At 49.6% G+C, this 22,995-nt stretch overlaps 1 protein-coding gene across 5 annotated transcripts in view; it reads left to right on the top strand.

Annotated features, from left to right (window-relative positions):
- The window catches only part of LOC142557325 (uncharacterized), a 412,081-nt gene that overhangs the window by 206,391 nt on the left and 182,695 nt on the right, over positions 1 to 22,995 (top strand). Inside the window, exon 1 of one of the 5 annotated variants that reach the window (XM_075669071.1) lies at positions 15,979 to 16,104. The exons of 3 other annotated variants lie outside the window; for them this stretch is intronic. The gene's annotated coding sequence lies outside the window, so the exon portion shown is untranslated. Of the gene's footprint in view, positions 1 to 15,978; positions 16,105 to 19,798; positions 19,881 to 22,995 lie in introns of those variants that run through there. One more of the 5 variants, XM_075669072.1, reaches the window with a different exon arrangement.

Genomic DNA, 22,995 nt, shown 5'->3' with positions numbered 1-22,995 from the left:
TAAACCACCCACCTTGGTTGCTCAGTGGCTATGCTGTTGGGCTGCTGAGCACGAGGTCGCGGGGTAGAATCCCGGCCTGGCGGCCGCATTTCGATGGGGGCGAAATGCGAGAACACCCGTGTACTTAGATTTATGTGCACGTTAAAGAACCCCAGGTGGTCGAAATTTCCGGAGTCCTCCACTACGGCGCGCCTCATAATCAGAAAGTGGTTTTGGTACGTAAAACCCTATAATTTAATTTTTTTTTCCTCCGCTTACTCGAGCTCCCAACATATTCAAGCCTCATCACAGCTGAGCGGGCCCGTCGAGATCTTCAAGTACTCCTGGTTCCTTTTTTTATATAAATTCTTTTTCGTTTTGCTTTCCACACCTCCCTGCTCTCCTCGGTCCACTTCGACGCTCTGCCACCTCAGTGGTACTCGGCGCAGTCTTGTGATCGATCACTCCTCCACTCTTTGGATCGGCGCTGGAAGCGAAGGGAGTGCGCTGGCGGAATTGAGGGCTCGGGAAGCTGCCCGCGACGTTCCTGCTCGAACACCTTGCTTACGCTCCTTCCATTCTTATCCAACCTCGAGTCCTCTTCCTCGCTCCTCTCGTTCTTTGTAGGGCTTGACTTTCCAGTCGGACGCTTCTTTTGTGACGTCTCGTGTGGAGCCCGCCGGTGCTTCCAGCATGGTTGTGCGAGCGTGTGTATGTGTATGTGTGTGTGTGTTCGCGCGTGTTTGCGGATCCCTGCACGCGCGTGAATTTTGGGTCATCATTATCATTTGGAAGCGAGCAGCGCTACAAACGGGACAAAACGACAAGCTACAAGAGAGTGCGCTGAGTACCAACTTAAAAGTTTATTTCGTGAAAGGTGGCTTGGTGTACCGAGTGGCTGACCTCGTCGCGTTATTCTGTCATCATCATCATCTTCACCACCATCATCGTCGTCGTCGTTCGTGTCACACTATTAGCCCACCGGTTAGTTCTGCGGGATCTCGCAGAACTGAACACCTTAAGCTGAAACTGTGCACTTAATTTTCGGCTTCGTATAGTGCCCTATTGAGGAACATGAAATAAAACACGACACTTGTTTTTTAGGAGGCCGTATAGTAGTGGCTTAATGTGCAGTACCGACGTAAAGAATTGCTCACTGAGGCTATTGGCGTTAAACGGGAGGGAACACGTGATATTCGAGACCGCAGATCAGGAGTAACTGTAGCCCAGAAATTAATTTGGCTTCGTTCCCTCTCGTATTTCTGGCAACAGTTCGTCAGCAATTTGGGTCCCTTTCTCCAGTTGTAATTGTCGCTGTTGTTTTCTTTTTCTACACACGTCCCCGCATTGGGCCCGTTTCTCCATTTCCAGCGACATATCTATAAAGTGCGCGGTTCAGGATCAAGCGAGCGCGCGTTTTTAGCGTTGTGACATCATGGTGGCGGGGGCGTTCTCGAGGAGAGCGAGTGGGAAGAGACGAGGGCGGATGTCGAGGGGAAGAACGGTGCGTTATGCTGTGCTTCACTACGCTTCATCGCTAGAGCGGCGTTTCGAATGGCGCACGTCGTTTTAATTAAGCGATTCCCGAGAATTTCGAAAAGGACGCGAAAGAGCACCCCATGAGGGCGGGGAGGGGGGGGGAGGGGAGGCGCACCCACGTGTCATCGGCGGGGTGCACGAGAACGTGGGACGAGGGAGGTTTGACGCGGTAGGCTTCACTGCAGGGCGGCGCTGCGTGCAGGAGAAGTGTGAGTGCGGAACGATGGAAGGGGCATCCAGAAGAGTACAGGCTTGGGCAGGTTGATAATACATAGTTACAATAGCGCTTGTCCTGTCTAGTCTTTGTCGATCGTACTTCCCGCGCTACGCTCCTAGTGTAGCTATGGGCATACAGGCCCTGTTAAAAACAGACCGCTGTACCTTGGCTTGTAAGCGATACGTCCGAAAAAAAAAAAGAAGAATAAGAGGGAGAAAATTGGCTCCGCTCTGTTTTTTTACCTTTCCTCCGTTGCCATTTATTGCACGCCGCCTCGGCGCTTTTTCTGGAAAGCGCACGCTTATGGAAATTGACTTAAGTGGCGACGGAACGATAACACTATTTCATTTCGTCATGGTTTAAACATGAGCTAGATCCCTCCACTTTGTCCTCTGTTTAGCGTTTTTTTTTTCGCTTCCAACGTATTAATTTTCGGGGATTCCGTGTCTCGGTTCGTTCCCTTGTTTCAGGTGAGGTGCGATCGAGAGAGGGAGAAAAAAAAGGAGAAATAAGTGAGTTAAGCTTGCTCGGTTCCAATCTTCCGCAAAGCGCCGGTCCGAGGGTATATTGAAAGCCGCTTGCTCAAGATTAGACGCTCGTGCCGGAACACCAAGCGCCTCGGGGTTTTAAAACATTAAGCCGGGCCCCCGAGGATTACGTAATCTTCGTTACAATATCAACGCGTTCGTCGTTGGTTATATTGCGGTCTTCGCTATCGGGGCGTGTGTGGCGCACGCCTCGCGACAGGGCGGTAGCGACCCATCGACCTCCGCCTAGGGGCGTAATATATATATATCTATATAGATATACATACGGAGAAGATAAAGATCTCAACGAAGGTAAAATTTATGTAGCTGTCGAAAGGCGTGCACTTACCAGATATGTCACGTTGGCGCCGCGCTGAAGAGCCTGACCCTTGACCTGGAAATCCGAGCTGTCGCGCTTCTTTGTTTTCGTAGTGCCGCCGATTCCATAAAAAAGCGATTTAGAAGAAAACTTTCAAACGAACAAGCCTTCTTTGGCTTCTGCGCGGTGAGGCAGCGCGTGCGACAGAGCGATAAGGAGAGTTGATGCGGCGGTATCGACGACTCTTCAGGTGTCCGCGCAAGCTGCAACATGTCGCCGATGAAAAGGGATTGCGGACTTCTGAGATAAAAGTCGAATGTTAAGATGTGAACCTCTCAGAAAGCGTCGTTTTTTCTCCTTTTCTTTGCGAACACGCGCTTACCTGTTCATTGGTTTTACTGCGCTTCTACGAAGACGTTGGTCGTGCGTCGGTTTGTTGCTTGCCGGGAATCCGGCAAGCTTTCTTGCGGGAGAAACCGTCCGAAACAAACAAATAAACGAACAAGCAACCAAAGAGCCAATGCTTTTAAAAAAGCGCACGATTTGCCACGCGGTGTAAATAAATTCGCGCAGTGCTTCGTGAACAAGCTGCATAACTGGCCTGTGGAACTTATCCAACGTAATTAACTCTTGGTAGTCTGTGGGCTAGTCTCTCCCTGTCCCGGCACCTCTAAGCACAGTTTCTCTTGCGGCTTTTGTCCGTGGACGCAGCCTCCGAAGATAGCGAACATGCACTGTAGAGGCGATGTCGGAACACTTTGGCCACTTTACACGCTCTTCGGGTGCTGGGCCCCAGCACCAGAAGGTTACGGAAGGGGTAAAGACCGCCCCAGCCCGAAGTCTTTGGAGTGAGACTTCCTCCGCGCGAGTTTATGGAGCCAAAAGATAGTGGCGTCTTGCTTAAAACAGAGACTCGAAGGATTTGCAAACGCACGTTTTTTTCTTCTTGTTGCACATGTTGCAGCTGTTGTTACGTGTTTATGCTTATCAATCGCTGTTTCAGGTGCGCATCGACTAACTGGTGCTACCAAAGCCTTGGTGTTGACTTGTGCCGTGGCGTGGTAATGGGACACCATCGAGCGTACGCTGGGCGTATGGGGCCTGTCGCCACCGAAGTCTTGGCGCGTATCTTCGTGCTTTAGAGTACAGCTCTCAGGCGCCCGTTCCTGCGTTTAGCGTCGGCGTCTGCTCTCGGCGTAATCGAGCGAATGAGCGCAGCGAAGGATGAAAGAGCGAACGCGGAGTGCAGCGAGGGTGAAAAGACCGCGAGAGCGAAGAGAGCACGAGATGGAAAGCGGAGGAGGAGAGCATGTTGAAAGCGCGAGAAGAGAGAGAGAGCAAATGATAAAGGAAAGGTAGGGAGGTTAACGAGGACTGAGCCCGGTTGGCTACCCTACACTGGGGAAAGGGAAAAGGGGACGGGAAGATTGAAAAGAATAAAGGGCGAGAAGAAAAGCGTGCTGCCGCGCAAGACGGGCTTTGCGGCGGCGACCGTTACGAGATGGCGCCAGAGTAGACAACCGTCGTCTGTTTACTGAAGGCATGCTGCGAGCGCGTCCACGGATGCCGTATGTATGGAAACAAAGCGCTGCATGAGCGGGGGTCTGTCTGCTGCGGCTGCTGTGAATCGCGCCCACGCTTCACCCACGCGCTGCCTCTCGTGATGTCCAAATTAGCGAGGTAGTCGCGCCACACTTCACTCTTTTTTCAGTGTGCCGCACGAGACAGATTTTCGGCGCCAGGAAATATATCGTGAAATAAATACACGTATAGAGCTGCGCTCAAATTTCGCATTAGGGAGAATCGTAACCGTCGGTGAAAATTTCCCCCCACTTTGTTGCGGGAATAGACATATGAAATAAATGAGGTTTCAGAAAAGATGGCAGGGACCAGTGGAAACACTAGCTGTAACTTGCTATCGCAAGCAAAATTTTGTAATTGTACATCTCGGAGGTACATACGACGCACCAGTGGCCTTATGTAAGTGACTTTACAATGCAGCGCAAACATTAAGCATAACACGCCGTAGAAGGTAATGCAAAAAACTAAACAAAACAAAGAAAGAGCACACAAAACAACCCAAGCCTACTGCATGATTGCTGTCTCCAGCTATCGTAGATAATTCCAGTTTGACGGGCAGAAAAAGCGGACCTGAACTCATATTAACTGACCTACCTAGAAAGTATGTATTCCGTGATCGTAGAGAGCTAATGGATTTTTGATCTCTCACTATCATGGCCAGTATTGTCTGTAGCCCACACGCCGCACGTCTATAGACCTTCCGTAAGCAAAAACAAAGAATCATGATAGTATAATTTGTCGGCATTGTTGTTTAACACTTCAAGCTTGACTCTATACATGGACGACACGACAGAGATGTAGGGAGGGAAATTAGTATTGTGGATGTCTCTTGTCATTTTATAGATTGTCTAAAGTTACCCTGTGCAGGGGAAAACAACTAATTTCGGCAATAAACGAGCACCCGGCTGATGCTAGAACCTTTTATAAATGAGTGCATTTCTAGTTCATAAGACCCATCTTTGGGGGGGGGGGGGGGGGGAGGGTGCACTGTGCGCGTCGTGCACTTTGTGCTCGACAGCTGTCGCCACGTTCACCTTTCGCGAAGCGAACCTTCGTTATGTTCTTTTTTCGTTCGCGCGAGTGGCCTTAGTAAACAGTCAGTGATGTAGTAGTGCTGTTCTGTCGCTGCTCGTCGAGTGGTTGGTTGGCCACGTGGGATGAGGGAGCGGCGGAGAGTGGTTGCGACCTTTGTCGCGCGACGTGGCACGAGGCTGTCGGCTTGGACACTGTTTATCCAGTGTTTATCGCGCGCTTTCTATGCCCGGCACTATAGATAGGGGCCAGTGATAAGCGGCGCTTTCAGTGCAGGCACGTGCTTGCTCACCGTAATGACGTGTAGCTTTTCGGCCGTGCACGTTCGTGGTTGTCTTGCGCTGCATGTGCTATACAGAAAAGAAAACAAGAAAATAATCCGAAGGGAACTACGTAAACGAAGGTACGAAAGCGTAATCTACCAACTGTATGTTCTTTGCGTGGCGGGCGCATGATAAATATTTGGGGATAAGTGGATCATGTCAGAAGCGTCGCGAACACCTCAAGTAAAAGGGACTCCCCCTAGGGTTCGTGAAGACGGGGAAAGAAGGTAGTCGTATTTTCGCCAGAAAGGCGATACATCGGTAGCGATCGCAAATTATTAGACATCAATACGAAGGAAGCATAGTAGATGTATTGGCCGTGCCGTATAGAATTGTAAGCATTCGCTTGCTAACTAAATTAACAAGCGTGGTGTCACGCGCGCACAGGCAAACATGAACACATCTCGCTTGATCACCGGGTACACTAGCTGTCAAAACGCTGACGTGAGGAAGAGTGGCAGCAGCAGCGAGCGAATTGCTCGTCGGGCTGTATCTCGCTTCAACGCGAACTGCGCGGCGAGAACACAGCGCGGACGATGGAAGCCATCAGCCGTCAGTGCGCCCAGACTCTCTCTCTCTCTCTCTCTCTCTCTCTCTCTCTCTCTCTCTCTATATATATATATATATATATATATATATATATATATATATATATATATATATATATATATATATATATATATATATATATATATATATATATATATAGTCGAGGGACTCCGCAGCAGGTGACGCGTTATATATCGCTAATCACGCATGTCACGCATATAATCAAATGATCACGCATGTCGCGCGATCATTGGCAACGCGTCGCCTGTTGCGGAGTCCGTCGACTTGCCCCGCTCGCAGCGATGAACCGTGCAGGCGTTCTTGACGGCGCGCTTTATTTTTGGAAGCGCAACCCTTCCGAATGAATGCGAAAGCGTGCCGTTGTTGTTAGCGGCGCTGTTTGCACCCATGCCGGGCACTTATGCGTACGTGAATGGGTCGCCTCTGTTGTGTAGCGTGCGCGTCCCCGGCTGGAGGTGCTCCTGGATGTCGTTTCCTGGCTGGTACCCATGAGTCAGTGCCGCTTGCTCGAGTATTTTTTGCTGGCGTTCAACAACTAAAGAGAGGTGGAGATGTCTCTCGGGGGAAAATAGCTGAACAGCAACAAGTTGGACAACAAAAACAAACGATGATCACGACAAGAACAATATAGAAACAAGAATGATAAAGAAACGGTGAAAAATGTAAGCTTGTTCTGTTTAAACTGCAAAACATTCTTTATTTTCTTATTTAAAAAAGAGGGTAGTGTCTGTTTAGAGTCGCATATCCGAAAATCCCAAATAAACTTCTTAGACAACAGTGCATCACGCGATTCTTTAAGCGTTGTCCAGGAGGATTTGATGAAATCCTCTGTGTCACGTTACAAGGAGATTTGCACACATTAATATATGGCTGCGTTCCGGCGAAATGAAAAAAAAAAAAGAAATTAATGAAAAAACTTTAATATACGAACACTTCTGTTTTCGGATGTGGGCTCACTGGAAGGTTACCAACTACTCAAAATGGGGCCGCAGCCTCCACAACTGCACCTCGGAGAGCCCGTGTTTAACATTTCGAGCGTATTAACTGTTAATTAATCTATAATTACGTCGCGAACACGAGAACCACTCGCCCGTTTGCTACTACGTGAGCTCACAAAGAATGAAACCACTTAAAGTGAACAACATAACCTTTTCTCTGACCTTGAAGGCACGTCGCCTTACGTTGTTGTACGTGTGTGTGTTGTTCTGCAGCTACCGCATAGCTTTCACCTATAGAAGGCACGGTCTCTTATTTCGAGATAAGCGCTACCAATTTGGCCATGGTCGTGCGCAGGCAAAAAAACTTGCGCGGGCACTTTTAATCACTTCCTCGCACACCCAAGCCAGATGGAAACTTCATTAGTTGTTTTTTTTTCTTCTTATATACCTTCGTTTCACTATAGCTGTCTCGACCGGAGAGAGGTCTCTTATATGCTGGGGTGCGATATTATTAATGAGCCTGCCTTAACCCCGACGAGAAACCATTTGCGCCGTTCGTTTATTCGCACCGCGAATTTTTGTTTGCTTCTGAATTGTCGTTTCGCTGCGCGTTCTGCTGCAGCACTGCAGGCGCGCTGCGTTCCCGACACCGAGGAAGCCGCGTCGCTTTATCGCAGCCTTCGCCCGCCAGACTACGGTGGCGGCTGAGCGAATTTCGCGGCTCCTTTGGTGTTGTCGTTAGCGAGTCGCAATCGTGCTGTCTCGTTTTAAAAGCGTGCAATGAGCGCGCGCAAAGTGTATATGCACATACACAGGCGACGCGTTGCGAGCGGATTCCCGGAGACGCGTATATATACGCGTTCGCGCGGCTATTGAGAGATCCAGCTTTTGCGTGACGCACGCGATACGCGTTACCGCGATACACGATGCGTTCAACCTGTAGTTGATTAGCGCGGCGGCTCTGTGCCTCCGGTTACCGTGATTGCGTTGCAACATGGCGGCGCCAGGACGCCTCCGCGGGCCCAGCCAGCACGTGGCTTCGATTCGTATCCGCACTCGCTGCGTACTTCACATCGCATCACATCGCTTTATTACGTTAAAGACCCCCGTTTAGGGCGTATTACATACGGGGTGGGCTAACCCAGATGAAGGTTACAAATAACGTGCCAGCGAGAAATAAACGTTAAGCTCAACCATCACTTGCTCTCATCTCGCGCAGAGGACGAAGCACCACCAGATGTTTTGTCTTTATTATGGAGATCAGCGCGTTTGTTTCTGACGCTGCTAAATACCTATACAGAGGCGGTACACCGGACCAAGTCGGTATACCGGACCGAGACGGTATACCAGGCCGAGACGGTATACCGGGCCAAGTCGGTATACCGGGCCAAGTCGGTATACCGGGCCGAGAAAACGGCTTGATTTCCAGCTGCGCAGATGGTGCTTGAGTATTAGCGTTGGCTACATGTAGAACGCTTCGAAAGACCAGTTCCTCGCTACCTAATTAATATACTACGCTCCGGCATACGGTACTACGCGAGAACGGCATGCTAAAACGTTCATATCTGGGTGCGTCTGCTCTGGTGAAGAGGAGATGTGGCGCTCGTGTGCTGCAATGGGTCTATAGCGTTTCGCAGTAACGTATCGCACGATGTTAAAGCTCTCTTACGTGAATCGCGCCTCGCAACGAGGCCTTTGATCGATCGCCCGCGTAGAAATATAAAGGCACGATCGAAAGCGGATACGAAGCACATGATACGTTCGCGATCGTGTTCTCTTCGTTCCCTTCGTTCTTGCTAGGCTGACTGACGGTGTTACCCGTCCGTTTATTGCGGTGTAGTGACCGTTGTGGTTTCTTCGAAATTGTGGTTGCTCCGAGAAAAAAAAAAGAAACTGGTTGCTTCGAAAGCTGCGAAATTCCTGCCAGATCTCCCTCTACAACGGTGTTTTACGGTTACCAAAATCTCGCCTAATAGTCTACGCCAGGGCTTCGCTGCCCGTGGCCGAATATGCTTTACATTGCAACGTGTGCGATGATAGCCGCGAGTGCGGTGATACCAAACGTAGACTGCCTTTCCGCAAGCCAAACGTGTATTGTTTCCTACAAAAGAAGTCGGGCCCGTGTGGCTATCTGAGAACTTGTTTTTTTTGGTCCTCGCTGGTTTTGAAGTTTGCAACCCTGGCCTACACGAACGTCTCTGGTTGTTAAAAGGGCCCCTCACCTGTGGCCCCGATCAGCGCCGTCGAGGGAGCGTATATATATATATATATATATATATATATATATATATATATATATATATATATACCTCAACAATTCCTAAAACGGCTTTAGTAATATCCGATGTGCACAAACGAGTGAAATATTGTAAGGCCTTGCGGCGAGGATGGAGGCATGGCCTCCCGTATAGTAGAGGCCCTCTCTCGTTGCCTCGACCAGGCGACCCCAGGCGACACCCGACTATCTTTTACCATTTGAGAGTCGACAGCCCCTGTCATTGCTGCCGCATTTCTTTCCTCTCTCCCTTTTTTCTCTCGCTGCGCAGCGCGTTTCCAGAGATCTGTTTTACATGCTCGGCATTCTGCGGCAATCCTCCCAGCCTTGTTTGGCAATTCTGCAGGTTACTTGCACGTTGCACGCGCCATGGCGTATGACGCGGAGCCCCATGAGTGTGACGTCTTTCCGTGTCTGTGACGTCTCCGTGGGCGGTAAAAGCAACGCCTCCCATAGATGGCACGAGGCCTGTGCACTATAATTTGTGACGTCATGCTGCTAGGCCCTGAAATTTTCATTGGCAAGCCCAGCGAGACGAAAGCGGCGACGTCGAAATGACCGCGGCTCACTCGGGAGCATCCCCACTAGATTCTACGGTGGTCGGTCCGGGCAGCATGAGGTCATGGATCGGAGTGCACAGCCCTTGTGCTATCTAGGAGCGGTTAGTAAAAGTGACTCCTCCGGTAAGAAGGGCGCGCTGGCTGATGTCTGAATTTTCGGGTGCTTTTGCGGCGTTACACCGGTATGATAACTTGCAGACGCGACTGTCACCAAGTAATACGCGCATCGCACTTGTCCGTTTTCATCGGGCAAACCTGGTGGGGGCGTGTTTTTATGCTATAAGGGACATCTGTTTCGGTGTGGAAAAGTACAGAAAAACTGCAGCCGATACATTGGCTGTTGGCATTAGGGGATCATTTGACGGTATTATCGCATGACATTAAGAGGACTCGCTGCAACATAAAGCTATAGCTAAAGAAATCAACGACCGTAAGATGGAAACGTCTATCGAACTTGTCTGTCAGATGCTCCGAGTGTATTCGATGACAGTGTTTACTTTTCCGTATTGTGTTAACACCAGCGAAATTTACTAGTTCCTTGCCTTACATATATATGTCTTGGCACCTCCAGTTTCACATGTTCTTGTGACGTTACGTATCATGTTTCATCTTTCTAATTAAAGCGTAACTTTGTATTTAGTCCTAGACGCACGAAGGCAATGAGCCTCTGAGCAAACCAACAATAATTGCGAATTGCTGCATTTGTAGACTGCGGTCTTTTGAATGATCAGTTCGCAAAGCCGCGATGTCGTTTCAAGCCAGAAGGGCGCATTTAAGACAGATACACATGCTACTCACATTGCTTCGCTGGCTGAACTGCTGTATACGAGCAGCTCCCGTAGTAGAGACTGTAGTCACTGCGGGGTTTTCACCAAAACTATTACCAAAGCTATCACCGTCATTCAGCTATCCTTCGGCGCCAGGACGTGGTCACGTGAATCCGAAATTTCTTCAACGTTGCCGCCGATTCTATCGCGACTCTTGCCTAATCAGACTGCGCGCGCCATGCGAATACCATTGCACATGTTTAGAACGTATGCGCGGGCACCAGCAGCTAGCTACTCTGGAAAATACTACGTTGAGATGCGCACAAACAGCCAACAAACTTGGCCCCAATGGGATCAGATTCGACGGCCCTACGGCTAAGCTCGCCCCAATATCTTTGTGGCTTGGGTGTTTGCTCGTCTCTCTGAACGCAAGGTTGGCCCAATAGAGGGCTACATTCTTAACTGAACACGTGACATTCACGTGTTCGGCGAGAACGTTCGGGAAATTTCGGAGAAACCCGTCCTGTGCCGAACGACAACTGTGCAACAGTCATAATCGGATGAGAAGCGGTCACCGACAAAAAAGAGTGACTGAAAAAAAAAAAGTTAACTCGTGACAATAGGAGCTCAGTGTGGCGTTCCTCTTGCTTTCGCAACTGCACGTGATAGAGCGGGGCAACGGCAGAGCCTGTTGCCTCCAATGCGCCGTTGGCGTCGCTGTGTAACGTCGCCGCCGAGCGCGCTTAGCTTCATAACCGTTCGAGCGTAGCGCCCCCTGGCCGCGCTGCTTGCGCACAGCGCGTGACAGGACGTGAGAAATACCGGCCGGAACCGGTCCCACGAACCCGGTAGTTGTGAGTATAGTGGTAGGGGTTAGGTTGGGGGGGGGCGCCGGCAACCCTGCGCATCCGTCATTTCCCAATCGGACTTGGGTTCGCGACGCGGAACGAATGGCCGGAATAACTTAGAAGTACGGAGTGACTACTAAAGAAGCATGCTTGTGCGCTTACGCTTTCTTTGAGCAACATATACCATAGCATCCTGTGTCAACCGTGTGTCCCAGCTAATGTTAGCCAAGCCGTTTAATTAAAAAAAAGTACATATAAGAAAAGCCACGCTGCGAGATATAATTATAAGACCTACACAGACCTTAAAGATCGTGCCTCGCACCACGTTTATTAAAATTTTCTTTTTTGGTGAACGGCTTGGCTGACGCTAGCTGGGACACCCTGTATACACTTGGCGCCTGCCGAATCGCCACAAAACTGTCGTCGCCTGTCGAGACAACACCTAGGTGTATGATGCGTACGTACTATGATGCACTGGGCAGGATGACGACAAGTCTTACCGGTGCCCTATCAGGCCCGATTGGCAACAGGGAGCAAAAGTCGACGCGTCCTCTAGAAGCGGTGATGCTCGCGTGCTGCGGTAGCAGACGATTTTGTTTCGAAAAAGTAACTGCGAGCAAAACATTGACGTTTAACTCTTCGCTACCACTCGCTTATGGATGGCCACGAATTTCTTTGTCAGCAGCGAGCAACTAAGTAGCGAAAGTTGCGTTCGAGACCTAAGATAGGTGGCGCCACCCACATCCATTGTTACATCCCAACACGACAAATGCGTTAATTATGCGTTTGTCACGCGGCAAACGCCCACCCGTCCGTCAGCGCCTATCCAGACGTCAACGCAGCGTTGACACCGACTGTTGACGGGCCCACAAAAGACCACAAACGCCATCACTCCCTGACAGCCCGAACTAATGATGAGGGGGGGCCCACCATCAAATGCTACCGAACAACGACGGCGACCCTGGATTCCCAGGTTACTATCCTGCCGCATATTCCATACCATCAGGCTTCGGAGGCGGGGTTACTGCGGTGCACTGCGATAGCATGGGCGAGGTATCGCAACGGATTCGACGATTGTGACTTGCTGCTGGACAGTCTTCAGATTCCCTAGTCGACTCGCCTAGGGACGACGATGGTATTAAAAGCGGAAACTTTTCGAGCAGCGGGACAGAGGGTACTGATGTCAACTCGGACGTTTTACTTGCTCCTGCATGGAGTGGGCTTTCTCAACTGGAGCCGTGTAACTAAGCCAATAAACCCTTTTTTCCGTCATTCCTACTACTGGACGTAGTCGTCAATGGGCTTGGTGGATTCCGTGCCCTAACGCCACACTAAGCCGCAATGCCGTATAGCTTCAACGGCGGCCGCGTCTCGTCGCTCTGTGAATGACCCGGCAGACCCAGAATATGCATTCGTTAAGTGGGATAATCTGATGAACAACTACAAATAAAATAATAAAACAAACGCAGAGGCTCCTTCTCGTACCTGATCAGAATCACTTTATTCATGACAAAAATAGGGATACTTACATGATAAGTATGTACAGAAGGAGGTCCCGTAGTTATATACTGAAATGGAAGCTTCTATAGAAACTATAGGCATGACCACTATATGCATGACGGGCGCGCACAGGATGTACACCGTTGGCCATGCGTCCGTAGAGGCCGTTCTATAAACCCTGTAGAAATTGTGCTCCCTATACTGGGTGTGCATATTCCACAATGGGTTAATCGCCATCGATTACGTGCTTACGATCTTTCTTTTTTTTTTTTTTTTTTGTAGCACCGTGTCTCTTCGATTTGGGGCCCAGGAATGTCTGAGATGCCGCGCACGCCAGTTCTCATTCATTGGCTGAGCGCTGCGCGACGGGCAATTCTGGGCAGCCCTGGACGACCAATCGAAGAGAGCTACCCGTTTTCCTGTACTTCCCTGTCAGCAGCCTCATCCGCATCGCAGCAGACGCTTTCATCTTGTGCATAAACGTATTCCCCTTTTTTATCGTGCGTGGTTACCGGAACATTTAATGGCGGTGGTAGCGCCATCTTGGGGCACTGTGATCGATTACAATGCGTTATAAATGTTTTTGATATATGCGCGTTCTTGCTGAGAGAAAGGGACTGGATCTGAATGATTATGTCGCTGCTTACTGACTCTTTACGCCAGCAGCTTCAGTAAAATAGGTCTGATGACTGCAACAATTGATTGAAACTTTTATTAGAAGGGATGGCCCGTGGCCTAAGATAGGGGTAAGGGATCAGGTAAAAAAAAGAATGCCTGCCTCCTTCGAAAAGGACAGCAAAGCGTTAATTCTTCTGGTGGCATCTGCTTGCCGTGCGACCCAGTCTCAAGCAAGCCCGGTAGCGTACCATGACTGCAACAATAGCTGCGCCATCCAAGCTTCATCTCCACCCCTGAGATGGCGCCACCGATGCGGTCGCTCACGCAAGCCTCACCTAGCTGTAACACGCGATTCCCTGAGCTGCGATAATTACTTTGGCGCGCAGGCTAGAATAGAACTCTAGTGTTCTCGTAGCATTCCTTGTCACTTTAAATGTACACTAAACAGGAATATTGAGTTAGCATGTATTGCTATACCTTCGTAACTTGCGATTCGCTGATGATATTGCCTTGCTTAGTAACTCAGGAGACCAATTTCAATGCATGCTCACTGACCTGGAGAGGCAAAGCAGAAGGGTGGATCTAAAAATTAATCTGCAGAAAACCAAAGTAATGTTTAACAGTCTAGGAAGACAACAGCAGTTTACGATAGGTAGTCAGGCGCTGGAAGTGGTAAGGGAATACATCTACTTAGGACAGGTAGTGACCGCGGATGCAGATAATGAGACTGACATAATCAGAAGAATAAGAATGGGCTGGGGTGCGTTTGGCAGGCATTCTCAAATCACGAACAGCAGGTTGCCATGATTCCTCAAGAGAAAAGTGTATAACAGCTGTGTCTTACCAGTACTCACGTACGGGGCAGAAACCTGGAGGCTTACGAAAAGGGTTCTACTTAAATTGAGGACGACGCAACGAGCTATGGAAAGAAGAATGATGGGTGTAACGTTAAGGGATAAGAAAAGAGCAGATTGGGTGGGGGAACAAACTCGGGTTAATGACATCTTAGTTGAAATCAAGAAAAAGAAATGGGGGGGGGGGCATGGGCAGGACATGTAATGAGGAGGGAAGATAACCGATGGTCATTATGGGTTACGGACTGGTTTCCAAGGGAAGGGAAGCGTAGCAGAGGGCGGCAGAAAGTTAGGTGGGCGGATGACATTAAGAAGGTTGCAGGGACAACATGGCCACAATTAATTCATGATCGGGGTAGTTGGAGAAGTATGGGAGAGGCCTTTGCCCTGCAGTGGGCGTAACCAGGATGATGATGATGATGATGATGATGATGATGATGATACGTTACGATTATAGAACAGCAACTCGGGCACTCTTACACTGAGAGAAGCATTTTCTTGTTAGACAAGAAAATACGCGAAAAAAAGAACAGATGGCGACATCGCCGTGAAGTTCCCGCGCTAACTCGAGCCGACGTATTGAATTCTGATAGCGTCTGCCCGGTTCCACATTTAATACTTCGTCGATAAAGGACTACATTGAATTCGAATAGTAGCAATAACTCGGGACGTTACGATAATTTTTCCTGCACCAGAACACCTATATTCCGAGGACATACATTTGAGGACATCAGTGACGTCACACTGACTTACTGACGGCGGTTCGCGCTCACACTTCAGGGAAGGTTGACCTTCGTTTTACCAAGTCGGAATGACACCGTGACGTAAGGTTTCACTAAGGTTCCGGCGCGAAATGAGACTAATTATGAAATTTCGACCTTCATTTCCGCTTGCAAACTTATTAGTGATAAATTAACGAAAATACAGCTTTTCAGGAACGATTTCTAAGTCTACGCTAAATTATTGCTTATCTGTAGTGTTTATTTCATCAGAATTTAATGTGTGTGTGTGCGTTAGGCTGCGACATTGAGATCGTGGGCCTACCAGTAGCCCATCCTTCGCATGTTCTCGCAGTTAATAAACAACAACAACAACAACAAAAACGAGAAACTCGGCTTCACGATATTCGCATTTCAAGCTGCGCCTCTCTCTTCCGCGCTGCGCCTCCTTGCCTTCACGAGTATAAGGGCAGCTTTGCAGCGGTTCGATTTTCCTGCTCGATTTTCTTTCCGCCATCCGCCGCCGCAAGTTTTAAAATTTTGCCTCGTGTCGTCCTTTCGGCGGCTCTTCCTTGTTTCAGCGAGCCACGTATACGCGGACGGTCGCACTGAAAAGAGCAGGCAGGAGCTAAGAACGAGAAAAAGCTCGGTGACAACTTGTCCGAGCGCGTGCCGTGACATTACGCTTTCGGCGCCTGTCACCGCGGCGGAGGACCCGTCCCTGCCCTGTTCCGGCAGGTGTTGTTTACGCGGTCGACTCTGCGATGTGTCGCGATGTCCTTTTTTTTTTTCGTTTGGTCAGCCAGCTGCTGTCCGCCGGCCTGCGCATTGTTTCGGGCTCGTGTGCGCCTGGAAGGAACACGTGGACAAGAGCTGACCAGGAGTTCATGCGACGCTGAGAAAAAATGCGGGGCAGGCGTTATCTGCGGTTATACCAGGTCAGAGGAAATTTGTCTGTATATATGTGCGCGCATCCGCCACATCGGCGGAGAGACGCGTTGATTGGAAGAAATATTGCTTTCCTTGCGCGCAGATGTAGTGCTGCCGTAAGGCTTAAGGCGAACATTGAAGACACACATATAGCGCCTTAACCTAATCAAGCACTGACTATGAAAACTCATGCGTCGAGTGCATCAGGGGCGGGGGGGGGGGAAGGAAAGGCGCATTATTCTAGCAGCATTCTGTCTTTACTTACAACGCGAACTCGATCGCCCGACTAGCTAGGATTCTTCAGCATCATTCGATCCTAGGCGGAGAAGCAAGAAATGCGCTTGAGGCGTGTTCGAACTAAGTAGCACAGCGACTGCGCAATTGCCGTAGCCCTAGCAACCCGGCAAGCTACCTCGCGCGTTTGTTGCATAGACTGATGTTCCGATTCTACACCGCACCGGTCGCATTTCGACGTGCCTGAAAGCCGGGACCGACAACGTACAGATAAATTGTTTCAACACGTTCATTTTGCCTCTGAAATCAATCAATCAATCAATCAATCAATCAATCAATCAATCAATCAATCAATCAATCAATCAATCAATCAATCAATCAATCAATCAATCAATCAATCAATCAATCAATCAATCAATCATCCTTCGAATACGCTCTATTAATGCGCAATTGCCAATTCATATAGCTCGAGAATCCCCGAGGAGACTTGTTGCTTCACAGCGATGCATTGGTCGGTCGCTCCTGGACTTGTTCACACTCCGACTCCTGCGTACTTGGACTCGGAGCCCAAAGCTACAAATCAGGCCAGCTGGGGTTCGCTCATCTCGTAATGCGCCGAGTAGAATCAATAATCACGAAACGAGACGACGGCGCTCATGTCCTCTTCGTCTGTCGTGTACCTGCAGCGCATTCGTCTACCGTTTATCGCGTGTACTAAGCGCATTACGAGGTGAAAGATGTACAGGCGTGGACACTGCTAGCGGGAACACGGGAGCCCATCGCATCTCTGTGTGGAGCGCCACCACCTGCGTCTTGTGAAGCCCTTGCAGACGACTTACGACAGCAGACGACTCGCCGGACTCTTCGCCAATCTCTATGATAGCGCATGCGCCGCAGGACTCCATGAGGCGCCGGTGGTGGGGCACTCCACAGAGCGATGCCACGTGATCCCGTGTTCCCATTGACAGTGGCCGCGCCTTGCACATTAACTTGATTCGACTCAGACTAAGGCGGACCCGTTCTCTCTTGGGTTCACTGAAGCTCGGACTCATTGGTGGCTGTGAGCCTGAACGAGTCGATTGCTGATTGAGTTCGCCGACGTATCCTACTGAGTACCAGTAAGTTAAAACGACACCATTAAGTTAAAACTTCACACCGTAGGCCCGCAAACGGGGATTGGACGCGCGTCTACCGGGTATCTGTCTGTGTAGTCTTGACCGTCATTGTTAGTTGCATGAGCCAGAAGAAAATTGCGAGGGTACTTTATGATTATTTTACAACCTCTGCAGCATTTTTAGTGTGGCTAAGAAAGCTGTCCGATACCGCTGAGTCTTCGCCCAGGCCTAAGGCGTTGCGTTTACTACAAGGTGGTTCTCAAATGACATGACCAGAGAAGGAAATCATTCGAATTATGCGGCGTTTTTGGAGAAGACGGAACGCAGGAAGTGAAAAGGACGATCGGACCTGTTGTTTATGCGACTGTAACGACACTTAGATAAGGAGTTCCTTAATTCTATGAGTATGCCGCAAGAAGTTTGTAAGAATTTCGTCTTTTGCAACGTATTCGTCAAGTCGCCTTCTCGTTACAACGTTGGTGGCGTCATCACGCTGGCGCCTCTCTTAATGACGCTTGACCGCTTCTGCGCCTGATGAAAAAAAAAATGTTCCACCAGAAAAAAAAAAAAGGAAATGAGCAGGAAAATGGAGGATATGACGTCGGCGAAACGAGGCGTGACGCGAAGGCTGCTTTATCGAGACACTTTGCGCTGCTGCCGTGGCAAAGCTCCAGCGGCTGTGACAGCGGCCTCCATAACGAAGACCCCTCGCTAGCCACGCTTGAAGTTCGTCGCTCACTCCGAACGCACCAATGACGTCCGCTGGGCGTTGCGTTATATGTCCGGCCGTTGGCAAAAATAGAAGCTTGCTTCCGTAGTGCGTAAGTGCCTGGTGTGGGAGTAACCCGAGATCTATCTATATGTATTGTTCCCGAAAAGGGCGTAGCAGTTTGGACTCCCAGCCGCGGCGGCAGCATTTCGATGGGGCCAAGTGTGAGAACGATATTGTATACTTAAGCCAAGGTGCATGTTGAAGAACATATCTATTGTTCCCGAAAAGGGCGTCGCAGTTTGGATTCCCGGCCGCGGCGGCAGCATTTCGATGGGGCCAAGTGTGAGAACGATATTGTATACTTAAGTCAAGGTGCACGTTGAAGAACCTCGGGGTGCTCAAGATGAACGCGAAGTCCCCGCAATGGCGTCTCTTTTAGTCCATGTGCTGTATTCCCACGTTAATGTACGGCTGTATATATAGACTCGCTGCGATCTGTCTAGTACGCGTGACTGATGCATGAGCTCCTGCTCTCCCGTCTCTATTTTACTCTCCCTTCGCGTATCGATAAAAAAGTGGACGAAGTCTAGTTAACCTCCCTGGCATTCCTTCCTTCTCTTTAGTCGGCTTATAATCCTCGATGACATAAGGTCGGCCACACTGGCAAATTACGTCGGAGGATAGTGTGCGGTAGATAATCGGCGGGCGTCTTTCGTTAACTATCTCTCGAATTCGCGTTAAATAAATGTTTTCATTCGCTGGACGCGCCTAGCCCTTCTCTATAGGGATTGGTATACGGCCTACCCATCTTTACAACGAAGGGTCCTGTACAACGAAGTACTCTGTAGGTCCTGAGCGCTTCGTTATAAAGGCGATTGACTGTTGCGACACGCTTGCTTCCGCTCTCCCGCTTTTGAGCAGTTCTCTCGCGTTGGCTGGCAACGATCCAGGTATAAAGCCCAGGATGTCAGCTCTCTGACCAGTGATGAGGGCGATTCCTTCGGCGTCCGCTTCGAAACGGGACTGCGACAGATGGTCACCGATCGCCTGCTCGAGCTTATCAGGCTTCACTACATACATCGAGTGCTGTCTAGCCATTTTGCTTATCTCTCCTTTATTTTCTAGTTCTTCATTACAACCTCTACGTTTAAATTGCACGTTCTCTACTTTGTTATCACATACCCTCCTCCTCCCCTCTCTCCCCAGCGTAGGTTAGCAAACCGGATATTCCCCTCTGGCTAACCTCCCTGTCTTCCCCCCCCCCTCTCTCTCTCTCTTGCACGGTCAGCTATGGCCGTATCGAGACCGGCCGCTAGAGTCGACGACGGGATTGTGGCGGCACCTTTAGGAAGCTCTCGCTGGAAAGAGTGCCTCTCTAAACTAACAATATACGCGTTGCCACTACGCTCTTTGTTTTTACGAGCGTGCCGCATGTACGTATGCCCGGGCTGCTATAGCTAGCTCGAAGTGACAGGCCGTCGTCTCATTTTTCGCTTTGGGAATTTGATGCGCCCAGTCTGCGCAGCGCGGCGCGTTCGCGACTTTACCGCGTGAGACCTTTGCCACTGACATTACGCGCGGTTATAATATCTTGTGCGCCGCCGCCGGTGGAAAATGTCGGGCGCCAGTTGCCGTTCTTGGGCCGCGGCCGTGTAAGGCCAAGCAGAAGAGGCGCCTACGTGCTAGCGTTGGCCGCGTGGTATAGGCTGCCCCGTACACCGAGGTAAGCGAACTCCCGTGACTCCTAAAATGTCTGTGTGTCTGCGCGTGCGTGTTTTTTGACGTTTTTTTGTTTTTGTTTGTTTGTTTGTATGTTTGCGTTCACGATTGCGGGCGCGCGTCCGGGCGTGTTCTTGCGGGTTTGGGTGGGTTTTTAGCCCGGAGGTGACCGAACGAAAGTTTTCCGGACCTCGGAATCGGAAGAGAAGAGGGAGATATCCAGATTCCCACGCACTGCATGGTAATCGATGCTGTGTGGTCGCGTGACACGCGCGCAGTTGCATCGCCGTGCACGAACTTGTCGGTCGATCTGGTAGCGTTTCGCAGAAGGCCCGAACCATGCTGGACGGCAAGCTACTTGGAAAATGCTTATCATGAAATTAATTCGCGCAGCGCGGGGGATAGGAATAACCTTCTTTTTTTCAAGTGAAGCTCTCAAGAAGAATGGGCAGGAGGTACAGGGCTCTTTCTTCTTTATGGCCGCATATCCCACTTACACTATACGCAGGCAAAACACTGGAGAAAAAGAAAGCAGACAAGAAAAACAAAATATAAACACGCTCTAAGCGCACCTGCACGTCACCTTCGCGTTCTCGCTGCATAGCTGCGTCGACATCCGGCAACATACGCTCGCCTGAATTGTTCTCTGCACTTTGGAAAATGTGGACGGTGCAGTGCGCAAGCGTAAACACTGCACGGCATTAAAATAATGACCTGCTCGGCGCATAATCATGAACTCTGCATGAGATTACGCGTTGTATAGGATGGGATTATTACACGTTGCGTAGGCTTAAAATAAATAATTGTATGCATCGAATACACTGTAGATTTATAGCACCTAATCAACCGTCCCGTGAAAGCTTCGCTTCGCACAGCTTCCGACATATGAGTTGGATATGCATATTTCTTTCTTTTTTAAACGTCTTTATTTCTGCATCTAATAGGCGAAGCCTTGAGGCAGTGAATGAAGGCAGTGAATGATGCCCGACAGGATTATGCAACAGAGTGCGTGGATTGAGCCAAGAGACGCTTCGTAATGAAAGAAAGAAAGAAAGAAAGAAAGAAAGAAAGAAAGAAAGAAAGAAGGAAAGAAAGAAATTAGGCACGCAACACAGCATTCGGATTTGGCGTCTGTACTGGCATATGCTAAGAAAAACGCAGTGAATTCGTTCACGTGCGGTTGGCACCGCTCAATCAAAGGCGTTCATGCTGGCCAATCAGAAGAGTGAACTGAGTGTCCGCGCATCACAACACTCGCTAACGTGAGAACGCGTTCATTTTCATTTCGTTCATTGGCACCGTCCGCCCACATCCGGGCCCATTACGGAAGCGAAAGGCTAATAGAAAGTCTTGGTTTGACGTGTTAGGTACAGGCGTGTAATGTTTGAAGAAGCGTTGTTGCCGATGCCTTCTTGCAAAAGAAAAAAAAAAAAACTAGGCTGCATACAACGAACCCCGAAATACATATTGTATGGTGTCAAGCTGTAATGTGTGCCGAATTACATTTAACAGTGAATCACGTTGTACATGTCGGCACGTAGAAGCAACATTACGCGGTTTCTATGATCGTTACGTTAAGGTAAAAAAAAATTAAAATAAAAAGAGCTCAACGCAGAGAGGCAAGGCATCGTCGGATGAGCACTAATGGAGTGTATGTAGTCGTAGTTAGCGCACTTTGTCGATTCCGCTTGAAATTTTTTTCCCACTCACTTTCCAACTAATACAATGCACGATTTTAGTCGCCAGAGGGTGGGCTATCATCGTACCAAGTAGCGTCATACCTTGGTGTGATGATAGTGACACCTTGGTATGGTAATGATACCTTGGTATGATGACGACAGGCGAGAAGCCGTGCTAGGCGCGTCTTCTTGTTCATGGCCGTTTCGCCGCCTCTCCGTACCTCGGCGGCTGCCCCTGAGACTTACGCCGTCAACGGCCACTCGAGCGAGTGAATACGGTACACCTACTTACGCACATCGCGTCGCATAACCATTCTCGCCCAAGATCCCGGATCGCATGGCGGTCGCGTTACACGCGCCTCAGCGCTGAATAGAGGGAGAGCGCAGCCGAGGGCAGCGGAAAGCAATGTGCAGAAGCGACGAGGTTGTTGTACCGTATTTACTCGTGTTCTAGGCACCCGGGTCCGGAAAACAGAGAAATGAAAGAAAAGGGGCGAAAATGAAGGTGGACGAGAAAGATAAATTTGTCGTTGGTGGGGACCGAACTCGCAACCTTCGCATTGGACGCGTGCGATGCGCTACTACCAGTTGTGCTGTAGCGACGGCCGTCAGTTCGCCCACTAACTTGGGTATCTATATATGTCTACTTGGTCTATAGCCCTGGAAGTGTTAGGCGAGCGCCACTGAGTCAGAGTCATGGTGGGCTAACGTGAAACATGTTTTTTTTTTGCTTTTTTGCTCGATGATGTCACGCAACAGGGGCACTTAAAAGAGCAGGCGAGTGGCTAACGAATCCGTGTATGCTACCTAATGGCATCAAAGCCGCCGGGTTCCAGACCCTCGCTATGAATGAACGAGAAGAAGGGAAACCGAGGGGCTCGATATATTTGTTTATCGCGACCATATGACGCAAACAGGCAATGAAGCGAAGGAAAGCATAGTGGTAATTAGCAGTGTTCAAAGTTGAAATATAGAAAATAATGAAAAAAAAGGGAAGTGAAACGACCAGTGCTCGAAATGGCACATACACCACAAACAAAACGAAAAAAACAACAACAGTGCTATCGGTTCCAAAGTTCACAAATACGAAGTCACTTCTTTCCTTTCTTTTTTTTGCGTGTGTCTTTTGCCCCGAGTATTATACTAAGCTGGCACGGGTCACATTCGAGGCGATTGCTTGCATTCTAGAAATCACGGTATGCGAATGCGCCGAGCTACTCGAACCGTCCTCCATTCCTGCACTCGATCTGTCACTCTCTCCCCCTCTCTCTCGGGCTCACTCTCGTCACACGCTCCTCACCCTTTCCCTGCGCCGTCCTTCTCGCGTGTCATCATCACTCAGCGCGTGATTTCCACTTCCAGCGACAGTCGCGCACGCACACACGGTCGCGCGTACGCACCCCTTTGGTCGTGTCTACACACACGCGCACGCACGTGGTT

Source organism: Dermacentor variabilis, chromosome 9, assembly GCF_050947875.1.
Source record: "Dermacentor variabilis isolate Ectoservices chromosome 9, ASM5094787v1, whole genome shotgun sequence".
NCBI classification, from domain to species: Eukaryota; Metazoa; Arthropoda; class Arachnida; order Ixodida; family Ixodidae; genus Dermacentor; species Dermacentor variabilis.
Note: the sequence above shows the minus strand (reverse complement) of the source record. Positions and strands in the feature narration are given on the sequence as shown.